Here is a 14,370-nt window from a genome sequence, read left to right on the forward strand (position 1 = left end):
ATAGAATTTTCATTTCCACCTGCATTGCATTTTTATTTTATTTTTAGGTTTTCTTTGAAGACTCTATGGAGAACATTGGGGTAACCAAGGATTATCACTGTGGTTATTGTATTTTTAGGTTTTCTTTGAAGACTCTATGGAGAACATTGGGGTAACCAAGGATTATCACTGTGGTTATTGTGCAACGTTTGGTTGCTGGACTTTGAAGAAGGAAGTGATGGCCGGGTCCGCTCTGTTTCAATTGAGGATTGATAGCTGCCTGAAAGACATGATGATTGTTATTGCATGATGTTAAGGTGCTAAGATCATCATTTCTATCTTGTTTCATTCTTTGATCGGTTTATCCTATATAAACATATGGAATTATGCTAATATTATCATATGCGTCAATGGAGGCAGGAATTTGGTGTTGACACTATTATGCAGGTAACCACACTTCATAATTTGCACAAATTTGCGTCAATGCAGGCAGGAATTTGGTGTTTCTTTGTATTATCAGGTTATCATCTCCAAGGGTTTGAAAGAGCCTTTGCAGTAAAGTCAGCTGTCACCAGCTCGTGCAATTGCACGTTCATTCAGAGTACTTCAACATTCGATTTTCAAGTTTTGTATGTTTAGTTGCGATTAAAATGTTTAGTCACTCATTTTTAATCATTTCTGATTTTCAAGTTCTTTAGGGCCATAAACAGTTTTTCAAACTCATTCTTATTTTTTTGGTTGATTTCCTATTCGTGGAGAACATTGGCAAGTCCAAGGATTAGGCTGGCGATGGAACTACTACCTCTGTTGTTATTGTGCAAGGTTTGATCGCTGGACCTTGAACAAGAATGCCTTAAACGCATTCTGTAATTGAAGCGTTCTCTAAAGCAAAAGAGCAGTAGAAGGAATAGTGATGGCCGGATCTGCTCTATCTTAATTGAAGATCTCTGTGATGTTGAGGAGCTGAAAGCAGTTGATGCTTTTTGAAAATTGTTATTACAGATGAATTGATTCCTGAAGACGAGTATCTAATGATTGTTAAGGCGTATTTTCATGCTGTAGTAACAATTTCATATCTTGCATCTCTCGGGTGCATCATGTTCACGGGTTTGAAAAAGCATTTGTGGTAATGCTTCAAAGCTTGTACAATGGCTGTGAAAAGGCACATTCAATTAGGTACGTTTTGGTGCGGTCTCCCAATGCTAATATCATATTTTGTATAGCAATTAAAATTTAGCTATACAATCTTAATATGCAATAAATCATTGTATACAAAGTTTTTTATTGATTATATGGTGACTGAAATTTTAATTATCATATCAATTTAAATTTTTTTGTAACTCTCTTTTACTTTGCTTGTACAGAGTACCTGTTTTGGCTGATATGTCTAATTCGTAGAAATTCATTTCCATCGGTTTCCATTGGCTTTAGCACAAACCGAAACAGATCTCTGGGGAAAAGTTTTACTTCTTGTGATATTATGCCTTTGTTTATTCATTCATCATATTTTTCGAATTCATGATCTCATTCAGAGGGTAAAGCCTTTTCCAGGCTGCTTTGTAGCCAAACTTTGACGCCTTTGATGCATGACTGTCATTTAGATTTTCCAAATAACTGTTGGATTGGAGAAGAATAAGAAGATACTGTTAAAAGGGTATTTAATTAGCGCCCTCTGAATTTCTTGGAGTTAATGTAGTCAATTGCCCAATTTTGCTTCAAACTCTGAGACACCTAATAAATAGTAGGAGGGGGTGGTATTCGCCTGGTGTTAATTTCCTGGCAAGTATAGTTCACAGATAGATGGGTTCTTTTCTTGATGTCTAAATACCATATGTGATACAACATCGTGTATTCCAATTTTTCTCCAATTAAATTTTAATACGTTAGAAAAGTTAATTTTGTTTTAGCAATGAATTGTTTTCTTAATAATAATGATTGCCATGTTCCTCTGAAGTCTTATTAATGCCAGACCAACAACTACTAGGTTCATCTCTCGTTCACTTCCTCAGGGAATCTAGAGGGCATTCATTGGCAAGTAGTCTTTCTTGTTGAGCTCCTGGAATTACTTTTAATTTATCATTTGTTGGGTTTTGCTTTTTGATTGCTTTGGGATTTGTGTTTTTATCGCTTTGTCGCTCATTAATCTTGGCTGTTTTGAATCTGTGTTGGATTTAGAAGTTTGGAGTTAAAAACAGTTAAAGCTTAGACTAGTAGAAGAGATTTGTACATTCATTTATCTTGGACAAAGTTTTTGGGGAAAAAAAAATTATAAGTATACACTTTCCAATGGTCCGGTGATGTTTGATTGGTTTTAAGATGTTGGATCTCTCATCAGATTTCTTATGTATCGACTGCTGTTGCCACAGGATGCTCGCAGATCATGCTTTTTTGTATAAACTTCTACTAGAGCAGGCTGCCACAATTGGTTGCATTGTTTTGTGGGAGTTGGAGAATCGTAAGGAGAGGTGTTTTTTCTCTCATATCAAAGGAACTCTCCCCTTCCTTTTTATTTTCATCTTATATAGTAAGCTAATAAATGTTTGTTTCTGTCGTGATGGGATAAAGCAAGAATGAGATCTTGCCCTAATAAATGTGCTCACAGTAACAGCATGTAATTTTGTTGTTTGGTCGCTTGCTCCTTGTCGTTCTTATGGAAACACCTTCCGGTTTGACTTGCAAAATACATTACAAAAGCTCCCAAACAATATATTTGAACGGAGTTACCCATTTCGAGAATTTGACTTGCAAAAGAGAATCCACCCCCTTTTTTACAAGGCTGCAGAGTTGTATATGGTGGGATTAAATGCTGGAGCAGTGCAAGGTTCTTTGTCAAACTATCTTGCTGGTAAAAAGGACAGGTCAACATGGTTGCAAAACTTCCTTTTCATTCCTCATTCACTTATTCATTATAAATAAAGAAAACTTAGAAGATTGTTCTGTTTACTGTCTGAGCCTGTTTAGCATTTGTTAAATTTGGGCCACCTTTAATGTCTGACAGGTTATCTATGACAATCCCATCTGTGAGTACTAGTGCGCTTGGTTATGGTGCTTTCCTTGGACCATATGCAAACATGAGATATCAGCTATTTTATGGATTTGATAGAGCCGTCATCAACCATTTTGATGTTATTGGAATAGCACTGTTCTTAAACACTGCTTTGAGGTCTCTCCCTCTATCTCTTTTACGTATTTGTTTATTGATCTACATCTCTATATACATTGATAGACTAATCTGGTCGTACCAAATTACCCTTGTTTTAATGTTTTGTTTGTTAAACTTTGACTGGGGAATCTGTTTATTTGTCTGATATGATGTTAGTGTGGTTTCTATTGAAGTGTGTAGATCTAAGGATGGTTTTAAATTAACTGAACCCTGAGGTAGTTTTCTAAGGAAATACAAGTGGTGAATATGGTTCCAACTTTTGAGTGCCTTAATTAACCCATTTGTTAAGCCCCGTGCGTAAACAATCAGTAATTGCTGTCCAAATTCTTCTTTACTGCCTATATGTGTTGGACTTTGTCTATTGTTCAACTTCTCAAATGGATTCCATGCAGGGTTCTTAATGTCCAATTAGGAGAAAGATCAAGGCTTGCTTGGCTAGGAGTGGAAGCGGATCCGCTACTTCAGTCAGATGACCTTTTGAAGAGGGCTTACAAGAGGCCGTCTCAGGATGTCAATGGCTCAACTCAAAAGTCCCCAAGGTGGTTGATATCAAAGAATGCCATTGTCTCTGGGCTTGGGCTCCTTGGCATCAAACAAGGGAATGTCGACTCTGTTGAAGGGGAAGCAAGGGCTCCTAAAGTGCGAAGAAAGAGGATAGTCCGGAAGAAGGTGACCGCATAAATTTCTTGGGAGTTAATCCTAGTCAATAGCCCAATTTTGCTGCCTGTTGAAGAGATACAACACGGAAATCCTCATCAAACTCTTTGAGACATCTAAGAACTTGTAGGGAGGTGGTGGTATTCACCGTGTTTCCTGGCAAGTGTAGTTCACTAATAGAGGGATTCTTTTCTTGATGTCTAAATACTATATGTGCTACAACATCGTATATTCCAATTTTTCTCCGGTTAAATTCTAGTAAGTTAGAAATGTTAATTTTGTTATAGCGATGAATTGTTTTCTTAATAATAATAATGGCCTGTTGCTTGGGAATCGTATTCACTCTCTGTAACCCAGTAAAATTGTGCAAATTTTACTGCAGATTTGTCAAACAGAGTATTTTGTGATTGTTTTGATACACTTTTGATGGCAAGTTCAAGTTTGAATCATCTTGTAATAATAATATATGTATTGTATTTATGTATTGTATACTATCCTTAGGGATAAGGATAAGAGTGTATAAAGTGTGATAAAACATAAAGTAGGATATGAGTTGTAAAGTAGATTTCTTTGTGATAAGGATCATTAATGCCTACAGTATGTAATAGTAGTTCCCTTGTGCCTATAAAAGGAAACCCTTGGTTTCTATCTAGGCATCGAGTCTTGGAGTGCAATCTTGTATTTGTAAATCTCTCATTCCTCTTAATAGAAGTAACATTCTCTTGTTGGTTATTTTGAATTGGTATCAGAACCATATTTCCCAAAAGGAAACCCCTGGGTGTGCAACAATATTATGCTCTGTGGTTGCCGAAATACTTCGGATCCTTCACATCAGAAAGTTGTTGGATACTGATCTAACTGTCCAAACTTTCCATGCTAAAATACTACAGAGTGAATTCTGTAAGGTGTGGCGCCCCCTTGAAAAGGCTAGGAGAGCCGAGTTTAGGGTTTATCACCCCAAAGAAAACCCTTTGATTTCTTTTAGCCATGGAAAACCAAAACAACAATAGATCAGGAAACCAACCAATTTCTGAACAGGCATCCACTTCGGCCATCAGAGTTACTACTGATAGCTCGCCCTCCATAAACTTCCATTATGAGACCCGAGAGGATGAAAGCAGTGAGAGAGCAGTCCAGTCCTTCAGACTTGATCACCTAAGAGCCATAATCCCCATCAAACAACCTAAGCTTAAAACCATCTATAAATCATCTGAAATCACTGTCCAGTCCATCTCCTCCAGCTCAAAAGAAACATACCTTCCCATAATCTCTACTAATGAGGTTACAAGGTACAAGATGCAGGGATACAAAGGCTTGCACCTTGGAGCAATCCAGATAGGAATACAACCATTATTTCTAGTTGGAAAAGATATAACATGTTTTATTGCCATTCTGGATACTAGATGACAAACTTTAAAAAAGGCCTTGATAACTGTAGTTGAAGCAGGACTCAACCAAGGTCATGTTGTCCTCCAAGTTGAACCAAACTTCACCCTTGACATACACAAACCATCCCTCACAGATGACAGAGTCTTTCAACCCAAGACTTAAAGGCAAAACCAACTCATTTTTCCACCACAATGGATCAATGAGTATGAGAAAAACAACAGACCTCAACAGATCCATGAGGTCCCAAAGATAAGCAGGTTGCAGGAAGGAAGGGTATTAGTCTCTTTTCCTACAGAGACCAAAGCCCTCTACCCATGTGAGAAATGCCAACTTGAAGGAAAGCATCCCTCTTTGTGCACACACATGCCAAGAAGGACGACCTCTTGTAGAATCATTGGTCCAGTCAACATGATCACCACCCCAGACCTTAATAATGAATTTGTCATGGATATTCCTGGCGGTATATATGCAGCCAAATGGGTTATTCAAAAAACTAACCCAACTGAGTTTGGTCAAATAGAGAATGCACTCAATTGGTCAAACATCAATGTTGTAGAGTAGAATCAGGCTCTCGGAGATATCATGGCCACTCAACAGCAAATTCTTTCTGACTTAGCTGTTATCATAAAACAGCTAAAAAAGACCTGAAAGCATCATAAGATGACTAATCAGCAGTTCTCACAACAGCATGATGATGCCGCCAGATCAATCAACATGATTGTCATGACAGGAGCTGCAAATGAAGATGAAATGGAAAGAACAAGGGAAAGCTGTACCAGAAAGAAAGTGTCCAGACACTGGAAGAGCAAATCCACAAAACCATGGCATATCTGGGAGGAAAATGCATCTGGCAACTATCAGAAGGCATTCTGGAGAAGTTATGCTCATCCTCTGCAATATCAGTGGCCTCAAAAGGCTACAAGATGGAACGAAGAAGATGATACTGGCGATGAGACAAGTGTCTCCTCAGATGATCAGTTCCCTCCTATACCAGTCCTTATGCAAAGAGCAAATCCTGCCAATTCATTTTATGTGAATACTCGTGCAAGATTTACTAACCCAACACAGGGTCAGACTTTTAATCCGAACCGGCCAGAACCAACCCAAAATCTGTCAGGAACAACCCAGTTCACTGCCCCAAAATTCACTGGTCAGACTGAATCCACTGCTCAACCAGCTACATCCGGAGTAGATTCATCTAATCCGGCAGAGCAGGTACCATACATGGATGAGGTGTCTCAAGGAGAAGAGTGGGAAACCCGTGTACAAATCGGGCACTCAACAACTAGCAAAATATTCTGGAACGTTGACGGCATGAAGCCAAAAGAACGATTGGCTTACTTCGAAAAAATGGTGGCCTGGTACGAAGGCGAATGTCAAAGAGCCCCCCAGTTGAGCAGAAGATCAGTAGCACTAAGGCTGATTGGTTCGTAAATCTTGAGATCGGCAATGGCTCTGGATGATCTCCATTGACATCTGATATAGCTGAGCTAGGCTGAGCTGTGCTAAGTCAACAATTGCACTTCAAGACTCGATTCCTAGATACAAACCAAGGGTTCCCTTTTATAGGCACAAGGGAACCACTATTACTTACTGTAGACATTATTGATCCTTATCACAAAGGAATCTACTTTACAACTCATATCCTACTTTATGTCTTATCACACTTTATACACTCTTATCCTTATCCCTAAGGATAATATACAATACATAAATACAATACATATATTATTATCACCATTGCTTCTACTGTAGGGTTCACTAAGCTTCCGCTACAGTCCAGAGTTGCCACTTGTTGGCGTGCTTCTTCCTAACCTGTGGTTCCATCGTTCTTCGGATGCGGCATCCATGTCATCTCCCATATTAGGCCATATGGGATCTTTAACATTGCCTGGTTGGGGGTTTAGTTCTGGTTGGGGCCAGTCTTGGAGGTCTAACCAATGGGCCATTTCTTCGAGGTCGTTCCTCCATCTGTCAATATCTAGAGTGTCCAGATAAGTGACTTCCTTTGGCCTGCCATGTCGAGTGAGGTAGTCATTATACCTCAGATGCATGTCTGCTGCTTCATCTTCTTCGTCATGGAGCTTGAGATTCCTAATCTCTTCCCTGTAGTAGAGATCTGAAGTATTGCAGAATTATGGGGAAACTGGGCTGTGAGTATTGTACATAGGAACACTCCCATATACATCTGCCAGTGCCCTTCTTGCATTCCAGCAGTCTGTCCACATGGAGTCTATTTCTTCGTGGGAGTGGTCATGCTGGACCATTTGTACAAGCGGCTGCTTGTATCTTCCCCAGATATCTGTGAGTTTCACAATCACTATAGTAGAGTGAGTGATGTGATACCCGTTGATAAGCTTTAGCGTTAGGATATCCTCAAAGATAGGAGCGAACATTCGGTCGAACCATTTTCCTTTGCCATATCTTCTGCTGGTGTGGATGAGATTTGGTTCGAACAATATCGCCGCCGAGTAGATGTTAAGCCAATACCACGTTATGTAATAGGCTTGTGGGGTTATGTCACAGATAATATAATGTCCCCAGTTGGAGTTCTCATCTATTACATAATGGAAGGTGCAATCGATCTTGAAGACCGTTTCATGCATCTGGTCAGGATTTGGATGCAGATCAAAAGCTCTTTGACATCTTTTATTATGGGCAGGTCTATGTTCTTGCATGGCCATGAGCTGCCATACCTGCCATGTTAGAGCTTGATCTTCTGGATCTCTTTTGTGGGTGATGACTTTCTCAAAGATATCTTCCTGGACTTCTGAGGGAAGCCATGCGATGAAAGTGTTAAGATCCTTGAGAAAGTGTGCTCTAGTTTCATGAGCACTAGAGCTACCTTCTTCCCATCTTCTTGGGAGATTCCTCCTTCTGATCATAGAGATTGGTCTGGAAAGGAAATCCGCTACAGTGTTGGATTCTCCTTTGATGTGTCTTATTTCGAACTTGAATCTCGAGAGAGACTCAGACCACCTTGCAAGCTGTGGATATGAGATTTCTCATTCTTTTCTCCTGAGTAATCCCTGGAGTATTTATAGTCTGTTTCAATCACAAAGGGAGTTAATGAGAGAAAGAACTGGAATTTCTTGATCCCTTTGACGACAGCTAAGACTTCTTTCTTAGAGGAAGGGTAGTGGCTTTGGGCATCGTTGAACTGGCCAGATTTATAGCCACATACTTTCTTGTTTCCCTCGGTTTCCTCTATCAACAATGCTCCCCAATAATGGTCACTAGCATCTGTCTGTAGGATGAGCTGTCATTTGTCAGGTATCTTTAATGGCGGAAGTGACTGGCACTTTTGTTTTAAGTCTGTCACTGCTTTTGTCGCATCTTCCGACCATTGTGGGGCATTCTTCTTTAAATGCTTGAATATCTGACTCGTCATCTTTGACAGGTCCTGCACATGGTCTGCTGCATAGTTGATTATCCCAAGGAATTGCTGGATCTACTTTCTTGTAAACAGCTGGTTAGGAAATTGTGATATTTTCTCAGCAATATGTGGCTGAGGAATAATGAATCCCTGCTTGATGTGTAATCCCAAAAAGTCTACCTCATCAAGGCCTATCTTCATCTTTGGTTCGGACAGGGCTAACCCATGTTTGTAGGTTAGAGCTTTGAATTTAGATAGGTGCTCAACATGTTCTTCTTCACTGTTGCTGAAGATGAGAGCATCGTCGATGTAGATAAGGCAAAATCCTGAGATGGATTTGTATACCTCATCCATTCTGTTTTGGAATTCTGACGGTGCATTCTTTAGACCGAAAGGCATCACGTTCCACTCATAATGCCCATGGGGGACCACAAACGCTGTCTTGTGTCTGTCTTCTTCCTTGATTCCAATTTGCCAAAAGTCTGACTTCATGTCAAACTTTAAGAACACCTTTGCTCCAGCAATGCGTTTCAAAAGGTGTTTCCTGCGTGGAATGGGGTATCTTATGTCCTGCAAGCAATCATTCAGTTTCCTGTAGTCTATCACTAATCGCTTCTTTCCACATATCTGTTCTGAATGCTTGTTGACATAAAATGCTGGGCTGGCCCAATGAGATTTTGAGGGCCTGATGAGCTTCAGATCCATAAGTGCTTGGATCTCAGTTCTGCGTAGTCCTTCGTCATGGGGCATGTCTGGATGTGAGGCTGTCTGGTGAGGATGGTCCATCCATCCTTGTAGGGTAGAGACACAAAATGCTGTTCTCTAGCCCAAAATTGGTTAGGAGCTTCTGCACAACATTCCAAGAGCTCGTTGATCTGGGGTTCATATTATGGATAGGGTAATTTTCTAGTTTTCCACCCTCCCCAAAAATGGAGTGTTTTTCAACCCAAGGAACTTGGAAAGAATGACTCGTACCATCCAGAGGATTGCGAATGGTATAAGAGAATCCTTCGGGAAAAAAGGCAAAAGGGGCAACCAGACTAAAAAAGTCGGTTCCCAACAAGATATCTTCACCGGAATAATCAAAAGTGAAGAAACCATGCATGATCATGAATGGTTGGATTTCTATTGGTCGAGTAATCTTTTTGCTATAGAAGTCTCTGCCACTGGCGGATCCAAAAGAAACTTTAGTAGGAACATAAAAGCTTTTTGGAATACAAGCTTCTCAGATAAACGAGCACATTGCTCCTGTATCAATAAGAGCAGTTAGTGCTACTTGAGTATCCTCTGTTAGATTGAGGATAATTTTGATATGTGGCCTAAAAAGAGATGATGGTTGCATAGCGAGCTTTATCTGTAATGGGTCATGGACAACCATAACAAGGTCCTCGTCATCAGAACTGCTATCAAGGCTTGTGATGGAGTCGGTATCCTCAATATCTGAATAAGGATACTCATCTAATGTGTAGACTGCTCCGAGTGGACTATCCTACCAGGCATAGATTTCATCGTCAAAATCGTCCTGTTGGATTAGGTGGAGGAGCTTTGCCGGAAGCTTTCTCTTAAATTTGCATTGTTTGGCATAGTGACCTTTCTTTCCACAGATAAAACATCTACCAGATCCCTTCTTCTGGTTTCGCTTTTTGATGAAGCGGTGTTTCTTGCCTTTGTAGGGTTTCCAGGGCTGTTTTTCTTTTCTTCGTTTGCCAGTATTGCAGGAGCACATTTTGTCAGTATGTTGGCAACCAAACTTGTTTGGTTCGTCGTTACAAAATTTTTGCAGAGAGGATTTCTCAATCTGCTTCATGTGCTTTCGTAAATCTTGAGATCGGCAATGGCTCTGGATGAGCTCCATTGACATCTGATATAGCTGAGCTAGGCTGAGCTGTGCTAAGTCAACAATTGCATCAGCTTTGAATTTTGCCTCCATCATTTCTGCAACTAGTCCTGGCATATTCAGCACGAACGTTCTGTGGATGGTGTCAGATGTTTTATCAAAGGTGTAGTACAACCTTTCTTGCTCCATGTAGTACTCTTCCATCCTTCGAACGTCACAGCATTTGTTTTGGAGAAATTACTTTTCTGCAACTTCCTCTTCTTTTGTGAACTGTCCTAGAAAATCTAATGATAGATTTTCTAGAAGACTTCCACAAGGATCATCTCTGTTGAGAATGTGCTGCCGTTGTTCTCTTGTGAGCTTTCTTCCCCACCATCGTCGTAATGAGCCGACGAATCCTGCAATCAGCCTTAGTGCTGCTGATCTTCTGCTCAACTGGGGGGCTCTTTGACATTCGCCTTCGTACCAGGCCACTATTTTTTCGAAGTAAGCCAATCGTTCTTTTGGCTTCATGCCGTCAACGTTCCAGAACATTTTGCCAGTTGTTGAGTGCCCGATTTGTACACGGGTTTCCCACTCTTCTCCTTGAGACACCTCATCCACGTGTGGTGCCTGCTCTGCCGGATTAAATGAATCTACTCCGGATGCAGCTGGTTGAGCAGTGGGTTCAGTCTGACCAGTGAATTATGAGGCAGTGAACTGGGTTGTTCTTGATGGATTTTGGGTTGGTTCTGGCCGGTTCGGATTAGAAGTCTGACCCTGTGTTGGGTTAGTAAATCTTGCACGAGTATCCACATAAAATGGATTGGCAGGATTTGCTCTTTGCATAAGGACTGGTATAGGAGGGAACTGATCATCTGAGGAGACACTTGTCTCATCGCCAGTATCATCTTCTTCGTTCCATCCTGTAGCCTTTTGAGGCCATGGATATTGCGGAGGAGGAGCATAACTTCTCCAGAATGCCTTCTGACAGTTGCCAGATGCATTTTCCTCCCAGATATGCCATGGTTTTGTGGGTTTGCTCTTCTAGTGTCTGGACACTTTCTTTCTGGTACAACTTTCCCTTGTTCTTTCCATTTCATCTTCATCTGCAGCTCCTGTCATGACAATCATGTTGATTGATCTGGTGGCATTATCATGTTGTTGTGAGAACTGCTGATTAGTCATCTTATGATGCTTTCGGGTCTTTTTTAGTTGTTTTCTGATAACAGCTAGGTCAGTAAGAATTTACTGTTGAGTGACCATGATATCTCCGAGAGCCTGATTCTGCTCTACAGCATTGATGTTTGACCAATTGAGTGCCTTCTCTATTGGACCAAACTCAGTTGGGTTAGTTTTTTTAATAACCCATTTGGCTGCATATATATAGCCAGGAATATCCCTGACAAATTCATTATCCAGGTCTGGGGTGGTGATCATGTTGACTGGACCCATGATTCTGCAAGAGGTCGTCCTTCTTGGCATGTGTGTGCACAAAGAGGGATGCTTTCCTTCAAGCTGGCATTTCTCACATGGGTAGAGGGCTTTGGTCTCTGTAGGAAAAGAGACTGATACCCTTCCTTCCTGCAACCTGCTTATCTTTGGGACCTCATGAATCTGTTGAGGTCTGTTGTTTTTCTCATACTCATTGATCCATTGTGGTGGAAAAATGAGTTGGTTTTGCCTATATGTCCTAGGTTGAAAGACTCTGCCATCACCAGCAAGAAATCTGGTAATAGGTTTGCCAGAGCTGTTCATGGAGAACAGATGGGTTTGGACATTATAGGTCATGGTGTGGTGAATTGTCAAGGCAGATTCATCAGGTTTCATGGTTAAACCATTGACCTGAATTAGTACCTTTATGGCATCTGTGAGGGATGGCTTGTGTATGTCAAGGGTGAAGTTTGGTTCAACTTGGAGGACAACATGACCTTGGTTGAGTCCTGCTTCAACAGTAGTTATCAAGGCCTTTTCAAAAGTTTGCCATCTAATATCCAGAATGGCAATGAAACATGTGATATCTTTTCTAGCTTGGAACAATGGTTGTATTACTATCTGGATTGCTCCAAGGTGCAAGCCTTTGTATCCCTGCATCTTGTACCTTGTAACCTCATTGGTAGAGATTATGGGAAGGTACGTTTCTTTTGAGCTGGAGGAGATGGACTGGACAGTGATTTCAGAGGATTTATAGATGGTTTTAAGCTTAGGTTGTCTGATGGGGATTATGGCTCTTAGGTGGTTAAGAGTAGGGCTAAAGATGGAAGAGTACTTGTTGAGGGTTAGAAAATGTATATTTATAAAGGAGAAAATCATAATTTTACACTACAACCTTTACTAACACCCTTACTTTTATGCATTTAACATTTTTTTGATTTAATTCCGTGTGTTTTATTTTAATTAAGCATTTTATGTATTTTAGGGGCATCATAGTCATTTCACAAAAAACGAGAGATCAGACGGCAAAACGGACATCACTTTTGAACTCAGGACGGTCGAAAACCTTAGGAGGAGCATAAAAGGAAAAATGGCACTATTCACATGTACGATACTATTCACGTGTACGGTACTGTCTACGTTACTGTTCATGACACTGTTCACATAGACGGATCGATGACGTGGCATTAACCGATGATGTGGCATTGACTGATGAGGTGTCACGATCCTATTGGGCTAAAATTCTTATGTACTGTCGATGGTGACGTGACAGCATATTAGTGGACGAAAAATCTCGCGTACGGTACATGCATCACACAGGATTATTTTCAACCAAACCGTGTCACTGTTCACCCAGGTCAAACTGTGTTACTGTTCATCCGCGTGGTCAAACCGCGTACTGTTGACTGATGACGTGGCGCAATCCTGAGCGTCCAAACTGTTTTTAATCCGATTGCCATGATTTACTCCATGTATCTATAAAAAGGGGGCTCCCCCCCCTAATTTGATATCTCTGAATCCATTTTTGGGATCCATTTTCTGTAATTCCTTCTCCATCTTATATTTTCTATGTATTTTAATAAATTCTCTTTTTGCCCCTAGTTCAATTATGAGTGGCTAATTTTCTTTCAAACTTGGGTTGAAGGTGAAGTCTCAACATGTGTCATGGGCTTTATTTGGTAAATTTATTTTCTTTTCCCCTCTAATTTTTGTGGATGATTTGACTTTTCGTCGACAAATAATAATAATCTTGTCTAGATACCGCCTTGGTTACACCGGTTCTCTAGTACAAGGTTATTATTATTTGGCACGATAAGTTTTTAGCACCATATTGATTAGAGTGTGGTTCATGAGGTGTGGATTCCCCCCTCATGATTTAACTGGCATTAATAAGGATTATTTAGCCTATGATGCATGTTGATACGGATCCAGATACCCAAGTACGTCATTTCAATAGAATTCTCTTCAATTTATTCTTGCCATTTCAATTCCAATTTTAGAATTTATTCTCGCCATTTTAATTTAAGTTTTAGCATATTCCAATTCATTTCCACCACAAATCCAATCACCCATTTACAAAATTAATTCTACACACAATTAAAATCCACCTCCTCGTGGGATCGACACTCGTCACCATTGATCTATACTACAATAGATTCGTGCGCTTGCGAGTACATTAAAATTTGCACAACAAGTTTTTGGCGCCGTTGCCGGGGAGGTAAGTAATTTTAATTCATAGAATTAATTTTTGTGAATAATTTCTTTTATTTGTTTTCTTGTATTTTTTATAAAAAAAAAAAGTGAATCCGCATTTAGAGGTTAGTATTTCTTTTCTTTTTCTCTTCTTTAAAATTCTGTAATTTAATTTTTAATTTATTTTTCTTTGTAATTTTTGTTTATCTTATTAATTTAATTTCTAGTTAATTTATTTCACGTATTTATTTTTGTATTTTTATGGTAAGGTTGTAATAGCGCAATAAGGTTAGTATCGTAATTTCTCCCTCTTATTTATTTTTATTTGTTTTGTTCCCATCTTTATTTTTATTTTTATTTTAT

The 14,370-nt window shown here is 39.8% G+C and overlaps 1 pseudogene; it reads left to right on the plus strand.

Moving 5' to 3' along the window:
- Nucleotides 1-1,108: 1,108 nt before the first annotated feature.
- Nucleotides 1,109-3,864, plus strand: LOC112097889 (annotated as a pseudogene).
- Nucleotides 3,865-14,370: the final 10,506 nt, after the last annotated feature.

The sequence above is a fragment of the Citrus clementina genome, unplaced genomic scaffold, assembly GCF_000493195.1.
Source record: "Citrus clementina cultivar Clemenules unplaced genomic scaffold, Citrus_clementina_v1.0 scaffold_5, whole genome shotgun sequence".
NCBI classification, from domain to species: Eukaryota; Viridiplantae; Streptophyta; class Magnoliopsida; order Sapindales; family Rutaceae; genus Citrus; species Citrus x clementina.